The following is a 17,025-nucleotide window of genomic DNA, read 5'->3' as shown; positions in this document are numbered from 1 at the left end:
TATTTTGGAGGAGTTTTAGATTCACAGTAAAAATGAGCAGAAGAAACAAAGATTATCCTATACCCACTACCCCCACACAATCACAGCCTCTGCTATTTTAAACATCCCTATCAAGATTGCCGGGAGAAATATCAATAACCTCAGATATGCAGATGACACCACCCTTATGGCAGAAAGTGAAGAGGAACCGAAAAGCCTCTTGATGAAAGTGAAAGAGGAGAGTGAAAAAGTTGGCTTAAAGCTCAACATTCAGAAAGCTAAGATCATGGCATCTGGTCCCATCACTTCATGGCAAATAGATGCGGAAACAGTGGAAACAGTGTCAGACTTAATTTTGGGAGGCTCCAAAATCATTGCAGATGGTGATTGTAGTCAAGGAATTAAAAGACGCTTACTCTTTGGAAGGAAAGTTATGACCAACCTAGATAGCATATTCAAAAGCAGAGATATTACTTTGCCAACAAAGGTCTGTCTAGTCAAGACTATGGTTTTTCCAGTGGTCATGTATGGATGTGAGAGTTGGACTGTGAAGAAAGCTGAGCGCTGAAGAATTGATGCTTTTGAACTGTGGTGTTGGAGAAGGCTCTTGAGAGTCCCTTGGACTGCAAGGAGATCCAAGCAGTCCATTCTGAAGGAGATCAGCCCTGGGATTTCTTTGGAAGGAATGATGCTAAAGCTGAAACTCCAGTACTTTGGCCACCTCATGGGAAGAGTTGACTCATTGGAAAAGACTCTGATGCTGGGAGGGATTAGGGGCAGGAGGAGAGGGGGATGACAGAGGATGAAATGGCTGGATGGCATCACAGACTCGATGGACATGATTTTGAGTGAACTCTGGGGGTTGCAAAGAGTCAGACACGACTGAGCAACTGAACTGAACTACCAGAGTGTTACATTTATTATAAATGATGAACCAAACCTTTACACATCATCACCTAGAATCTGTAATTTATATTAGGATTCATTCTTTTTATGTTTTACCTTCTATGTGTTTGAATAACTGTACAGTGACATATTTCTGTATATGATATTCTAATATACAGTAGTTTCTTCATCCTACATTTTTTTTTTTTCCTGCGTATTTACTTTTTGTCCTCTCTGACTCCTGGGAATCACTGATCTTTATACTGTCTTCCTACTTTTGCCTTTTCTGGTCATCAAATTCAGAGAGACAGAAAGCAGAGTAGAGGTTAACAGGGGCTACGCAGAAGAGAAAATGGGGAATTATTGTATAATAGGTACAGAGTTTCAGTTTGGGATGATGAATAAAGTTCCAGAATGGTGGTGATAGGAGCACAACAATGTGAATGAATTTAATGCTACTAAACTGAACACTCAAAAATGGTTAAAATGGTATATTTTGTTTTATGTATGTTTTATTACAGTAAAAAAGATGTGAAAAAATTCTAAAAGAGCTATGTTTTAAAACAAAATATTTCATTATGATTTTAAAACACTGAGTGTAGAATTATAGGAATATAATTGAATGACTATTTCTTAAATAATGTTTATTTTCTGTGAATAAGATTTTAAGCTTTAAACTATGTCATTCAACACAATATTTGTTTTATATCTAGTAATTTTTACTCCTTAATCCCCTGCCTGTATATTGACCCTCCCCCATCCCTCTTCCCACTGGTAACCACTAGTTTGTGAGTCATTTCGTTATGTTTATTGGTTGGTTTTATTTTTTAGATTTCACATGTAAGTGGCATAATAGAGTATCTGTCTTTTTTGTCCAACTTATTTCACTTAGCGTAATGCCCTCCAATTCCATCCATGTTGTTGCAAATGGCAAAATTTTATTCTTTTTAATGACTATGTAGTATTCCATTGTATGTATGCATGCATTATCCATTTAATCTATTGATAGACACTTTGGTTGCTTCCATATCTTGATAACTGTAAATAATGCTGCTATGAACATTGGGGTGCATGTATCTTTTCAAATTAGTGTTTCTGTTTCTTTCAGATAAATATCCAGGAAGCTTAATTGCTGGGTCCTATGGTAGTTCTAGTTTTAGTTTTTGAGAAACCTCCATACTATTTTCCACACTGACTGCCTTAATTTACACTCCAACCAATAATGTATGAAGGTTCCCTTTTCTCCATATCCTCTTCAAAATTTGTTTTTTTGTGTTCTTTTTCATGATAGGCATTCTGACAGGTGTGAGTGATTTATCATTGTGCTTTTGATTTGCATTTCTCTGCTGATAAGCAATGCTGTACATATTTTCATGTTGATCATCTATAATTCTTCTTTGGAAAAAATGTCTATTCATGTGTTCAGCTCATTTTTAAAATTAGGTTGTTTGATTTTTTTGATGTTGAGCAACTGTTTATTAATCCCTTATGGGTCATATCATTTGCAAATATTTTCTCCCTTTCAGTGAATGTATTTTTTCCACAGTTTCCTTTTTCTATGCAAAAGTTTTTACATTTAATTAGGTCACTGTTGTTTACTTTTGCTTTATTTCCTCTGCTTTAGGGAGGGAGATCAAAATCATATATTGCTGTGATTTATGTCAAAAAATGTTCTGCCCATGTTTTCTTCTAAGAATTTTATGGTTTCCAGTCTTTTAAAAAAATGTATTTGGCTGCACTGGGTCTTAGTTTGTGGCACTCAGGTTCTTTATTGCCACATGCAGGATCTTCCTTGTATCATGTGGGTTCTTTTAGTTGCGGCATACAGGATCTAGTTACCTGACCAGAGATGGAACTCAGGCCCCCTGCATTGGGAGTGTTGAGTCTTAACCACTAGATCACCAGAGAAGTCCCTCCAGTCTTACATTTAGGTCTTTAATCCCGAGTGAGTTAGTTTTTGTATATGGTGTTAGGCAGTGTTCCAATTGCATTCTTTTATGTCCAGTTATCCCAGCACCACTTTGAAGAAACTGTCTTTTCTCCATTGTATATTCTAGCCTCCTTTGTTGTAAATTAATTGATCATAAGTGCAGGTTTTATTTGGGGGCTGTCTATTATAGTCCATTGATCTGTGGGTCTGCTTTTGTCTTAGTACTATACTATTTTGATTACAGTAGCTTTCTTTTTTTTTTTTTTGTAAATTTTATTTTATTTTTAAACTTTACATAATTGTATTAGTTTTGCCAAACATCAAAATGAATCCGCCACAGGTATACATGTGATCTGAAGTCAGGGAGCATGAATCTTCCAGTTATGTTCTTTCCCAAGATTGCTTTGTATTTTCAGATATATTTTGAAATTATTTTACCTAGTTCTGTGAAAAATCCCCTTGATGTTTTGATAGGGATTGCATAGAACCTGTAGATTGCCTTGGGTAGCATGGTCATTTTAACAATATTAATTCTTCTAATCTATGAATACAGTATTTCTTTTAATCTGTGCATCAGAAAAGTAGACTTTTTTTATATTTAAGTAGAATGCTTGCTTCATCAAAGGGAAGTTTGTTTGTTTTTTGTTTTTTCTTAAGACATTTTCTCATGTATAGTTGTGCAATGAATTTGCTTAATTTTTCATATATCTAAATTGAGTTTTCATTTATTTCCTTTACGATGCTGTAGCTGTCCTTCACAAAGGCATTTAATTGCCCTCAGCCTACATGTGCTCTCATCTTATAGATCACTCAGTTCAGTTCAGTTCAGTCGCTCAGTTGTGTCCGACTCTTTGTGATCCCATAGACTGCAGTATGCCAGGCTTCCCTGTCCACCACCAACTACCGGAGTTTACCCAAACTCATGTCCATTGAGTCGGTGATGCCATCCAAGCATCTCATCTTCTGTTGTCCCCTTCTCCACCCACCCTCAATTTTTCCCAGCATAAGGGTCTTTTCCAGTGAGTCAGTTCTTCACATCAGGTAGTCAAAGACTTGGAGTTTCAACTTCAACATCAGTCCTTCCAATGAATATTCAGGACTGATTTCCTTTAGGATGGACTGGTTGGATCCCTTTGCAGTCCAAGGGATTCTCAAGAGTCTTCTTCAACACCACAGTTCAAAAACATCAATTCTTCAGCGCTCAGCTTTCTTTATAGTCAAACTCTCACATCCATACATGACTATTGGAAAAACCATAGCCTCGACTAGACGGACCTCTGTTGGTAAAGTAATGTCTCTGCTTTTTAATATGCTAAGTTGTTCATAGATTTTCTTCCAAGGAGTAAGGGTCTTTTAATTTCATGGCTGCAGTCACCATCTGCAGTGATTTTGGAGCCCAAGAAAATAAAGTCTGTCACTGTTTCCACTGTTTCCCCATCTATTTACCATGAAGTGATGGGAATGGATGCCATGATCTTAATTTTCTGAATGTTGAGTTTAAAGCCAACTTTTTAACTCTCCTCTTTCACTTTCATCAAGAGACTCTTTAGATCTTCTTTGCTTTCTGCCATAAGGGTGGTGTCATCTGCATATCTTAGGTTATTGATATTTCTCTCGGCAATCTTGATTCCAGCTTGTGCTTCTTCCAGCCCAGCATTTCTCATGATGCACTCTGCATATAAGTTAAATAAGCAGGGTGACAATATACAGGCTTGATGTACTCCTTTTCCTATTTGGAACCAGGGTGGTATTCCACATCCAGTTCTAACTGTTGCTACCTGAATTGCATGCAGATTTCTCAACAGGCAGGTCAGGTGTTCTGGTATTCACATCTCTTTAAAAATTTTCCAGTTTGTGGTGATCCATACTGTCAAAGGCTTTGGCATAGTCATTAAACAGACATAGATGTTTTTCTGGAACTCTCTTGCTTTTCGATGATCCAGAGGATGTTGGCAATTTGATCTCTGGTTCCTCTGCCTTTTCTAAAACCAGCTTGAACATCTGGAAGTTCACGGTTCATGTATTGCTGAAGCCTGGTTTGGAGAATTTTGAGCATTACTTTGTTGGCATGTGAGATGAGTGCAATTGTGCAGTAGTTTGAGCATTCTTTGGCATTGCCTTTCTTTGGGATTGGAATGAAAACTGACCTTTTCCAGTCCTGTGGCCACTGCTGAGTTTTCCAAATTTGCTGGCATATTGAGTGCAGCACTTTCACAGCATCATCTTTCAGGATTTGGAATAGCTCAGCTGGAATTCCATCACCTCCACTAGCTTTGTTCATAGTGATCCTTTCTAAGGCCCACTTGACTTCACATTCCAGGATGTCTGGCTCTAGGTCAGTGATCATCCCATCGTGATTATCTGGGTTGTGAAGATCTTTTTTGTACAGTTCTTCTGTGTATTCTTGCCACCTCTTCTTAATATCTTCTGCTTCTGTTAGATCCATACCATTTCTGTCCTTTATCGAGCTCATCTTTGCATGAAATGTTCCCTTGGTATCTCTCATTTTCTTGAAGAGATCTCTAGTCTTTCCCATTCTATTGTTTTTCCTCTATTTCTTTGCATTGATCACTGAAGAAGGCTTTCTTATCTCTCCTTGCTATTCTTTGGAACTCTGCATTCAAATGGGTATATCTTTCCTTTTCTCCTTTGCTTTTGGCTTCTCTTCTTTTCACAGCTATTTGTAAGGCCTTCTCAGACAGCCATTTTTGCTTTTTTGCATTTCTTTTTCTACAGGATGGTCTTGATCACTGTCTCCTATACAATGTCATGAACCTCCATCCACAGTTCATCAGGCACTCTGTCAATCAGATCTAGTCCCTTATATCTATTTCTCATTTCTACTGTATAATCATAAGGGATTTGATCTAGGTCATACCTGAATGATCTAGTGGTTTTTCCCACTTTCTTCAATTTAAGTCTGAATTTGGCAATAAGGATTTCAGGATCTCAGCCATAGTCAGCTCCCAGTCTTGCTTTTGCTGACTGTATAGGGCTTCTCCATCTTTGGCTGCAAAGAATATAATCGATCTGATTTCACTGTTGGCCATCTGATGATGTCCATGTGTAGAGTCTTCTCTTGTGTTGTTGGAAGAGGATGTTTGCTATGACCAGTTCATTCTCTTGGTAAAACTCTATTAGCCTTTGCCCTGCTTCATTCCATACTCCAAGGCCAAATTTGCCTGTTACTCCAGGTGTTTCTTGACTTCCTACTTTTGCATTTCAGTTCCCTATAATGAAAGGGACGTCTTTTTTGGGTGTTAGTTCTAGAGGGTCTTGTAGTTCTTCATAGAACCATTCAACTTCAGCTTCTTCAGCATTGCTGGTCATGGCCTAGACTTGGATTACCGTGATATTGAAAGGTTTGGCTTGGAAATGAACAGAGATCATTCTGTCATTTTTGAGATTGCATCCAAGTACTGCATTTCAGACTCTTGACTATGATGGCTACTCCATTTCTTCTAAGGGATTCCTGCCCACAGTAGTAGATATAATGGTCATCTGATTTAGATTCACCCATTCCAGTCCATTTTAGTTCGCTAATTCCTAGAATGTCAATGTTCACTCTTGCCATCTCCTATGGCTGGATGGCATCACTGACTTGATGAACGTGAGTCTCAGTGAACTCCGGGAGTTGGTGTTGGACAGGGAGGCCTGGCGTGCTGCAATTCACAGGGTTGCAAAGAGTCCGACATGACTGAGCGACTGATCTGATCTGATCTGATTTGACCACTTCCAGTTTACCTTGATTTTTGGACCTAACATTCCAGGTTCCTATGCAATATTGCTCTTTACAGCATCAGACCTTGCTTCTATCACCAGTCACATCCACAACTGGGTGTTGTTTTTGCTTTGGCTCCATCCCTTCTTTCTTTATGGAATTATTTCTCCACTGATCTCCAGTAGCATATTGGGTACCTACCAACCTGGGTAGTTCAACTTTCAGTGTCCTATCTTTTTGCCTTTTCATACTGTTCATGGTGTTCTCAAGGCAAGAATACTGAAGTGGTTTGCCATTCCCTTCTCCAGTGGACCACATTCTGTAAGACCTCTCCACCATGACCCATCCATCTTGGGTGGCCCCACATGGCATGGCTTAGTTTCATTGAGTTAGACAAAGGTGTGGACCTAGAAAACTGTATGCAGGTCAGGAAGCAACAGTTAGAACTGGACATGGAACAACAGACTGGTTCCCAATAGGAAAAGAAGTACGTCAAGGCTGTATATTGTCACATTGCTTATTTAACTTACATGCAGGGTACATCATGAGAAACTCTGGGCTAGAAGAAGCACAAGCTGGAATCAAGATTGTCAAGAGAAATATCGATAACCTCAGATATGCAGATAATACCACCCTTATGGCAGAAAGTGAAGAAGAACTGAAGAGCCTCTTGATGAAAGTGAAAGAGGAGAGTGAAAAAGTTGACTTAAAGCTCATCATTCAGAAAACTAAGATCATAGCATCTGGTCCCATCACCTCTTGGCAAATATATGGGGAAACAATGGAAAAGGTGTCTGAATTTATTTATTTGGGCTCCAAAATTGTTGCAGATGGTGATTGCAGCCATGAGATGAAAAGACGCTTACCCCTTGGAAGGAAAGTTATGACCAACCTAGACAGCATATTTAAAGGCAGAGACATTACTTTGCCAACAGAGTTACATCTAGTCAAGGCTATGGTTTTGCCAGTAGTTATGTATGGATGTGAGAGTTGGACTGTAAAGAAAGCTGAGTGCCAAAGAATTGATGCTTTTGAACGGTGGTGTTGGAGAAGACTCTTGAGAGTCCCATGGACTGCAAGAAGATACAACCACTCCATCCTAAAGGATATCAGTCTTGGGGGTTCATTGGAAGGACTGATGTTGAAGCTGAAACTTCACCTGATGTGAATAGCTGACTCATTTGAAAGGACCCTCATGCTGGGAAAGATTGAGGGTGGGAGGAGAGGGAGACGATAAAGAATGAGATGGTTGTATGGCATCATCGACTCAATGGACATGACTTAGGTAAACTCTGGGGGTTGGGATGGACAGGGAGGCCTGGCATGCTGTGGTTCCTGGTGTCGCAAAGAGTCGTACATGACTGAGTGACTGAACTGAACTGAACTGAACAGATTGAGAATTTTTCATAGCTTTCCTTTTGCATAATCCTGGAACAGTTTTATGAGACAGATATCATAAAGAACTCCCCCTTTAAAGGTAGAGGCATATAGGTTCAGAAAATATAAGAGCTGATAATTGGTGTATTCAGGTTTTGAATCCACATCTATTGCTTTTAAGTATATCTAGTCTCACATCGGGCTCACATAGCTGCTAGCTTCAAAGAATTGATAGTCCTATAGAGTAGAAGGCCATGTTATTCCATGTTGACATGCTTAGCTAGAGTTATAAACACATTGGTGTAGGAATATAGATGATAATGATGCTGAAGCTAACAGAGAGTCAGGAAAGCCTCCTTAAAGAGGTAACATTTCAGCTTATTCTTGAGTAAGTCTAGAGAATTTCTCACACTATTTTTTATGCAAGTGAATGCTGGATTTAAAAACATTTCACTATGGCAACTGGGGACATATCAGGGCTGTTTAGCTTTGAAAGTATTTGCAAGTGTCTTTCCTTTATCCAGGGTCACAGCATTGCACAAACGCAAAGCCCCATTCTCAAGATATAGTTCTGATAAGTGCTCGTCACTGAGCGTGTGGTACGAGAGAGGCACCCTGGGGCTGTGCTGCATGGAGATACTTCTCCCAGCTCTCTCTCCCCTGCTTCTGTTGTTGCCCATTAAGGATTGCCCATCAAGTGTCAGGCCACAGCTGGGCACTTCTTTTCTGTTTTGCATGTACTGTCATCTATAATAGTGTCAAGACAGAAAACTAGAAATTTACATATTCATGTGTGATGAGCATGGTTTTTTATCTGAATTAGACAATTTATATAATATAAAGATATATAGTAAAAATTACTTGTAATTCTACTGCTATCTAATTTTTTGCATATTACCATAATCTGTGGTAAATGATTTATTTCCATCATCTTATTCCACAGTTTACAGGTATGTTTAAAATTTTACATTATGTATATAATATATATTATGTATATGATAGGGCTTTCCTTGTAGCTCAGTCAGTAAAGAATCTGCCTGCAATGCAGGAGACCTGGGTTCAATTCCTGGGTCAGGAAGATCCCCTGGAAAAGAAAATGGCAACCCACTCCAGTGTTCTTGCCTGGAGAATCCACTGGACAGAGGAGCCTGGCAGGCCATAGCCCACGGGGTCGCAAGAGTTAGATACAACTTAGCGACTAAGCCACCATGTGTATATGATATATATTCCACATGTGTGTGTGTGTATATATATATATATATACACATAATATATGTAATATATACTCATGCATGTGTAATATATATTTTATATAATATGTATGTATATATACATATAAGCATATGTAATATATATAATATATAAGTAGTTGGAGAGAAAGTAATGGTATAGCAAGCTACAATTATTTAAAATTTATTAAATATATAACATTTATTAAATGTATTATATCATTTAATATTAGCATTAAAGATACACTTTGAAAATTGGTTCTGTATAGTCTAAAAGTCATCTGAGGGAATTCCCTGGTGGTCCAGTGGTAACAATTCCATGCTTTCACTGCTAGGTGGGCTGATTCAAGACCTGTTCAGGGAATTAACATTCTGCAAGCCACGTGGCACAACCAGAAAAAAAAAAAAAAAAAAGACATCAAAACTCTCTGGGAGCTATAGTTGTTTTCATGTCTTTAAAATGAGCATAATTGTGAATAATCATAATGTAATTTATGAATTGCATGTACTGTGAAATGAATATTTAAAGTGAATAGCACAATAGTAGGCATGTCAATAAAAATATTTTTGTGATAAATAACAATAGCTAAAAATAGTCAGAACATTACCATCCTTTCTGCCTAGAAAGTCATTTGCTTGCCAGACAGTCTTTAGGGAGGGTATTCATTTCTCAGTTTGAGCTCTTGCCCACCTCCTCTATCCTGATTTGCTCATCTGTAACCACTGCTTCACAGGCAGAGATTGATAAGGCTCCTGATGATGGATTATTTCCCTTGGTGTCTTAGTTTTTATGATTTTTGCATTTCTTGGATGCTGTGTGGTACCTCCTTACCTGTTGACCCCCTCTATCAGGCTTCCAGACTGCCAACCCCTCCCTGCTATTGCGTTGAGCCCAGGCTTCCAGTGTACCTCATAGTACCTAGAGAAGAGAAGGCAGCTGCCCTGAATAGAGACCTCTTTAAGTGCTTGCTACTGCTGTTGATTTATTCTGACACTTTCATTTTGAAATGTGAGCTATCCCGGGCAAATTGAGATAAGCCACTATGAACTTTATTTGATCCTTTAGAAAACCGTGGTGTTTGGAAACGAAAACCACCACAGAGATTCAAACTCATCTGGCAGGCAAGGAGAAAATGAAAGTGATTTGTAAATGCTAAAGCATCCACTGGGGGAAGGTACCAGGGGATTCAACAAAGGTCATTGGAGGGGACATCTCTGTTTGTCTTCATGAACATTTCAGGGAAGGACACAAATTGCGTATTAATCACTTACCCTGTACAAACTAAATTGAAGTGGACAACAAAGGGGGCTGGGAGTGGGGAGAGGGAACTGTGAGAAATGTGGGCTGGGAGAAGAGAAACACACATTAAGCCATTTTACTGAAAGTTCAGAGATGTTGTGTATCATTACTCAGAAATGCAAGGTACAGAACATCATTTTTCCTACTCAGTTACTTTATCTTCATTTCCTTTTTAGCTATTTTCATGAAGGTGTTGTCCAGGTTAGGTCAGAGGCTCCTGATGATGGATTATTTCCCTTGGTGTCTTAGTTTTATGATTTTATCCACTCAGCTTCTCAGCTTCCTTGGGCTGGGTTTGGGCTTAAAGGGTGGTAATAGGCTGACAGGTATCTTTCCTGTGCAAAATAGCTTTTCTTATGGTGTACTCTCCTCTCAACATTCCTTTCCCCTACATGGACCCAATTCAAATAAACCCAGCAGAATAAATTGAATCACACTAAATGAAAGACCCTTTATTAAGAACCTTACAGTCTTGTGTTGGAAATTAAAAAAAATACCCATCTTTCATAGTTATAATCAAAATATAGCCATGCATAATTATCATGGGTTGGTAGAAGAAAGGACTGAAGAAAGAGACAACAATTAAAGATTTTTGCCAATATCTCTGGACTCAGCTCTTCTCTGTCTATTGTATAAAGCCATTTTCATGTAAGAGATCACTTAGAGTTAATTGCCCTCTTCTTCTAGACCATTGTTTTTCTTTTTGAATTATTTTTATCTGCTTTCATCTCATATATTCTTCCTTTCCCCCCCTAAAATATATAACAACCACCTTAGAATTGACTAAAATATCTATTTACATAAATATCAGCTACTAACAAGTGGCTTCCCAGGTGGTGCTAGAGGTAATGTACCTGGCAAAGCAGGAGATGCAAGAGACTTGGGTTTGATCCCTGGGTTGATCCCCTGGAGGAGGGCATGGCAACCAGCTCCGGTGGGCAACCAGCCTGGAGAATACCATGGACAGAGAAGTGTGGCAGGCTAGAGTCCATGGGGTTGCAAAGAGTCAGACACAACTGAAGAGGCTGAGCATGCACAAACACATTAAGTACACAAGCAGCTAGAATTCTTAAAGTGCAAAATACAAAGCATCAGATTTGGTGTTCCCCATTTTGTCTGATAGGTAGGAGGAAATGGTAATGATCCCCATCTACGTATCAGGAAACTGCTTTCCTGAGAGGCTATGGCTTGAACGTGGAACCCAGACAGAAACATAAGTTTCCTATAGAGTCTACCACATTGCTCACCCCTCTGCTGGACATAACTGGGCACAGCACACACACACACACACACACACACACCTGCTTGAGGCATGGCATTGGTATACTCAAGAGTTTTGCTCCTGATATAGATATTTATTATCAGGAGCAAAAACATTTATATCAGGAGAAAAGGAAAGATATACCCATTTGAATGCAGAATTCCAAAGAATAGCAAGGAGAGATAAGAAAGCCTTCCTCTGTGATCAGTGCAAAGAAATAAAGGAAAACAATGGAATGGGAAAGGCTAGAGATATCTTCAAGAAAATTAGAGACACCAAGGGAACATTTCCTGAAAAGATGGGCTCAATAAAGGACAGAAATGGTATGGACCTAACAGAAGCAGAAGATACTAAGAAGAGGTGGCAAGAACACTCAGAAAAACTGTACAAAAAAATCTTCATGACCCAGATAACCATGATGGTATGATCACTCACCTAGAGCCAGATATCCTGGAATGTGAATTCAAATGGGCCTTAGGAAGCATCACTATGAACAAAGCTAGTGGAGGTGATGGAATTCCAGTAGAGCTATTTCAAATCCTAAAAGATAATGTTGTTAAAGTGCTGTACTCAATATGCCAGCAAATTTGGAAAACTCAGCAATGGCGAAATGACTGGAAAAGGTCAGTTTTCATTCCAATCCCAAAGAAGGGTAATGTCAAAGAATGTTCAAACTACCACACAATTGCACTCATCTCACTTGTTAGCAAGGTAATGCTCAAAATTCTCCAAGCCAGGCTTCAGGAATATGTGAACCATGAACTTCCATATGGTCAAGCTGGGTTTGCGAAAGTCAGAGGAACCAGAGTTCAAATTGCCATCATCCATTTGATCATTGCAAAAGCAAGAGAGTTCCAGAAAAACATCTATTTCTGCTGTATTGACCATGCCAAAGTCTTTGATTGTGTGGATCACAATAAACTGTGGAAAATTCTGAAAGAGATATGAATACCAGACCACCTGACCTGCCCACTGAGATATCTGTATGCAAGTCAGGAAGTAACAGTTAGAACCTGATATAGAACAACAGACTGGTTCCAAATCAGGAAAAGAGTACATTGTCACCCTGATTATCTAACTTATATGCAGAATACATCATACAAAATGCCAGGCTGAATGAAGCACAAAGTAGAATCAGAAGTGCTGGGAGAAATATCAATAACCTCATATATGCAGATGACACTACCCTTATGGCAGAAAGCGACAAAGAACTAAAGAGCTTCTTGATGAAAGTGAAAGAGGAAAGTCAAAAAGTTGGCTTAAAACTCAACATTCAGAAAACGAAGATCATGACATCCGGTCCCATCACTTCATGGCAAATAGATGGGGAAACAGTGGAAATAGTGACAGATTTTATTTTCTTGGGCTCCAAAATCACTGCAGATGGTGAGTGCAGCCATGAAATTAAAAGACACTTGCTCCTTGGAAGAAAAGTTATGACCAACTAGACAGCATATTAAAAATCTGAGACATTACTTTGCCAACAAATGTCCATCTAGTCAAAGATACGGCTTTTCCAGTAGTCATGTATGGATGTGAGAGTTGGACTACAAAGAAAGCTGAGCATTGAAGAATTGATGCTTTTAACCTGTGATGTTGGAGAAGACTCTTGAGAGTCCCTTGGACTGCAAGGAGATCCAACCAGCCAATCCTAAAGGAAATCAGTCCTGAATATTCACTGGAAGCACTGATGAGAAAGCTGAAACTCCAATACTTTGGCCATCTGATGTGAAGAACTGACTCACTGGAAAAGACCCTAATGCTGGGAAACATTGAAGGCAGGAGGAGAAGGGGATGACAGAGGATGAGATGGTTGGATGGCATCACCGACTCAATGAACATAAGTTTGAACAAATTTCAGGAATTGGTAATGGACAAGGAAGACTGGCATGCTGCAGTCCATGGGGTTGCAAAGAGTTGGACATGACTGAGCGACTGAACTGAACTGAGAAACATTTTAAGGTTAAAGTTTCTTTCCAGCTGTCTTAGCTTTCTCAGCATCTTTGATTGGCCTCTGTTTGTCTTGGTCTTAACAAAGCTTCTAAAGCCAAAGATAAGTGATGTTTATCTGAAGATACTTGGTCAGCTCCCAGCCCAGTGTTACCGTAAATTTTTAACCTTTTAAGAACGTATTGTTTTTCTACAGTGTTTACAAATACAGTTTCTGGAGCCCCTTGCCCAGAGTTTCTGATTTAATATATTGAGGTAGACGTAGAAATGTGGCATTTCCCTCTAGCTCCCAGATGATGTCAGTCACTCTGACCTGAGGATGCAAGGACTCCCGTGAAGGCTTTCAAGGACCAGTACGTAGCTGTTCCAGCTGTCCCTACTCAGAGTCACACACAGGTAAGGAGTCACAAGAGGGCATACCATCCTCTCTAGAATTTGCTGCTCAAATTGTGGTAGTGGAGAAGTTTAGCATTATGTGGGAGCATTTTAAAAATACACACCCTCAAGCCCTGTCCCAGACTTGAATATAAATCTGCATTTTAAGAAAACCTCTAGGTAGTTCATATATACACTAGAAGTTGAGACATAGTACTTTAGCGCAGACTAGTCGGGTATTTGGTAAATTTCCTTTATTTCTCCTGTCCTTTTTGTTCTATAGCTGGTGGACCCTGTTTTCACCTGTTTGAGAAACTGCATCCTAAAATGGGTAGTGGTGCTTTATGGTTCCAGTTTATTCATGTTAATAAGGGTGGGAAAGAACTGTACTAAAGGTTTTGACAAATCCCATGTAATTCTATTTGCTAAAATATAATGTTCCTCAACCTCTGTATTATACATGAATTTTTATTCTTTAAGTAACGAAATTCTTGATTTTAAGTAACAAATCCAAATATGCTAGGCAAAAAGAGAACTTACTGGAAGAATAATGGCGAATTTCTGAAAATTGTATAAAAGTAAGGTTTTAGTTAGACCTTCAGAATGTGTGAAGCCAGTACTACCAAGTGCTTCCACAATGTTCAACTTTGCATTCTCGGCTTTCTGCTTCAGTCTCTCAGAGAGACTACACACCTATATGTGTTCCAACCTCACCACGGTGGAGGGTCTGAAACTTTTCCTTAGATTCTCAATCAAAAAATCCTAAAGTAGGATTTCAGTGGCCTTGACTTGAGCCTTATTCCCACACTTGAACAGATCAACCTGGAGACAAGGTACCTTGACCACTGGTTTCCATAGAATGATAGAGAAGAAAGTTCAAAAATGGGGAGAGGAGGAGTGAGTGGGAAATAAGATCAGTACATGTCAGCCTGTGCTATAGTAGCATTTCAGTGGCTTGACAGTGTTTATTTCTCCTTCACGTCCCAGTCCCACTGGGCATTTGGTAGGTAGCCTGCTATACAATCGGAGAAGGCGATGGCACCCCACTCCAGTACTCTTGCCTGGAAAATCCCATGGATGGAGGAGCCTGGTAGGCTGCAGTCCATGGGGTTGCTAAGAGTCTGACACGACTGAGCGACTTCACTTTCCCTTTTCACTTTCATGCATTGGGGAAGGAAATGGCAACCCACTCCAGTGTTCTTGCCTGGAGAATCCCAGGGATGGGGGAGCCTGGTGGGCTGCCGTCTATGGGGTCGCACAGTCGGACACGACTGAAGCAACTTAGCAGCAGCAGCTTCTATACAATGGCACCTCAGAGCCATCCCTGAGATAGATGTAAGAGAGAAAGTATGACCGATCACTTGATAATTTTTAAGGAACAAGTCTGGACATGGTAAACAGGTCTATCTACACCCCACTCTCCAGACCACAAGACTATACCTAGTATAGACTGTGGGCACACAGAGGAAAGGAATCAAAACTGGTGGACTGACAGTGTTTTCCCTGCTGTATATTAATAGGTAAATACAAATCCATATGAAAACTATACTATCAAAAGCACATTTAAATTGACCTTGTTAAAAGATAGACTGAGCACATTACAAGTTTTAAGAGTTTAATTGAGAACAGATCAATTTATATCAGGCAGTGTCAACCACAAGCGGTTACAAGTGTCCACTGACAGAAACTAGGGGAAAGATTTTTTTCTAGAGAAAAGTAGAGACAAAGCTCTATGTGGTTGCACAGAGTTGGACACAACTGAAGCAACTTAGCAGCAGCAGAAACAAGGCAAGGAAACATTTGTCTGTAGCTTAATCAGTTACATTATTTGGGAAAATCTACTGCGCTCTTCTGATGGGTGGCTCTTAGATTTTGATTTTGTAACTGTGAAGCATTTTTAGCCTCAGGTTTAGGTTTTCTTAAGTAGGCCGTTACAGCATTAAAGTCACCTCAATCTAATGGTCTCCCTGTTTGATTAATTTAACAACCTTGATGTTCATTTGATTTGGTCAAAAGGGTCTGCTCACGTATGTATAACTGTATTTAATCTACTTTCAGGGGAGACATTTGTTTTACTCTTTATTTCCCTGTAGGTTTTCACTGATTGTCCCTCAAAGCATTGCCATTCTCCACTCTGAAGATGCTTCTGAACTTCATTACTTTCGTCCCTTCCTTTCTCAGTCAAGTAGATAACTTTGTGAGATCAATAAATTCTGTTTACCCTGACTTGCTAATTCTGCTGTTCTTACCTGAGAGTCTTGGAACATACTCTTAGGGGGCATTTGCTTGTTAAAGATATTAAAGCAACTTGCTATTAGCAAAAAAATTACCAAGTTTTGCAAGCAATTTACTTTTCAAAACAATCATTCAATGAATATTTACTAAATTCTTATTATGAGCCAAGATGTGTTCTAGACATAAGAGCAGCGAAAAGCAGCTTTGTTTTATGGATTCTATATTATGGTGGGAAAGTAGACAGGAAGTAGATAAATATATATGTAAAAATAATAAAAGAAATAACAAGACCATGATTAATACGGTACAGGGAATTAAAATAAGGTGGCATAATAAAGTGATTACTTTAAAGAGATAAAGTGATTATCTCTTTTCTTAAAAGATCAATGAGAGAGACCTAAATGGCACAGTATATCCATATATGTCAAGATCATAGAAAGAAGATTCTAGAAAGAAGGACTCTTCAATCCAAAGTTCCTAGGGTGAACTTCCTCCTTTACTTCTTCCTCGCTATAGATGCTCTTCTCACAGTCCCCATGCCTTTTCAATTATGTTAGACTTATAGACAGCCTAAAAAATGATTAACCTTATTCCTTTTGTTTAGTTAGTTGAAGAATCAGGATTCACATGAGCAGCTATATGACAGAAAATTTTCAATAACAAATATTTAGTGAGGCTTTAATAATAATGGCAAACAACTGTTAAAAGTTTACTAAATGACAAGGATAATGCTTGTTATGACAATACAAAGTCATTTAAGACACAGAGATCCTGTCTTCAGAG

The 17,025-nt window shown here is 39.0% G+C and overlaps 1 long non-coding RNA gene across 3 annotated transcripts in view; it reads left to right on the top strand.

Annotated features, from left to right (window-relative positions):
* Positions 1–16,231, top strand: part of LOC129652637 (uncharacterized) — a 62,929-nt gene extending 46,698 nt beyond the window's left edge. For all 3 annotated transcript variants that reach the window (XR_008714635.1, XR_008714637.1, XR_008714636.1), the window contains exons 3-4: positions 13,919–14,028; positions 16,101–16,231. This is a non-coding gene — a long non-coding RNA (uncharacterized LOC129652637). The remainder of the gene's footprint in view (positions 1–13,918; positions 14,029–16,100) is intronic.
* The last annotated feature ends 794 nt before the right edge of the window (positions 16,232–17,025 follow it).

The sequence above is a fragment of the Bubalus kerabau genome, chromosome 5 (assembly GCF_029407905.1).
Source record: "Bubalus kerabau isolate K-KA32 ecotype Philippines breed swamp buffalo chromosome 5, PCC_UOA_SB_1v2, whole genome shotgun sequence".
NCBI classification, from domain to species: domain Eukaryota; kingdom Metazoa; phylum Chordata; class Mammalia; order Artiodactyla; family Bovidae; genus Bubalus; species Bubalus kerabau.
Note: the sequence above shows the minus strand (reverse complement) of the source record. Positions and strands in the feature narration are given on the sequence as shown.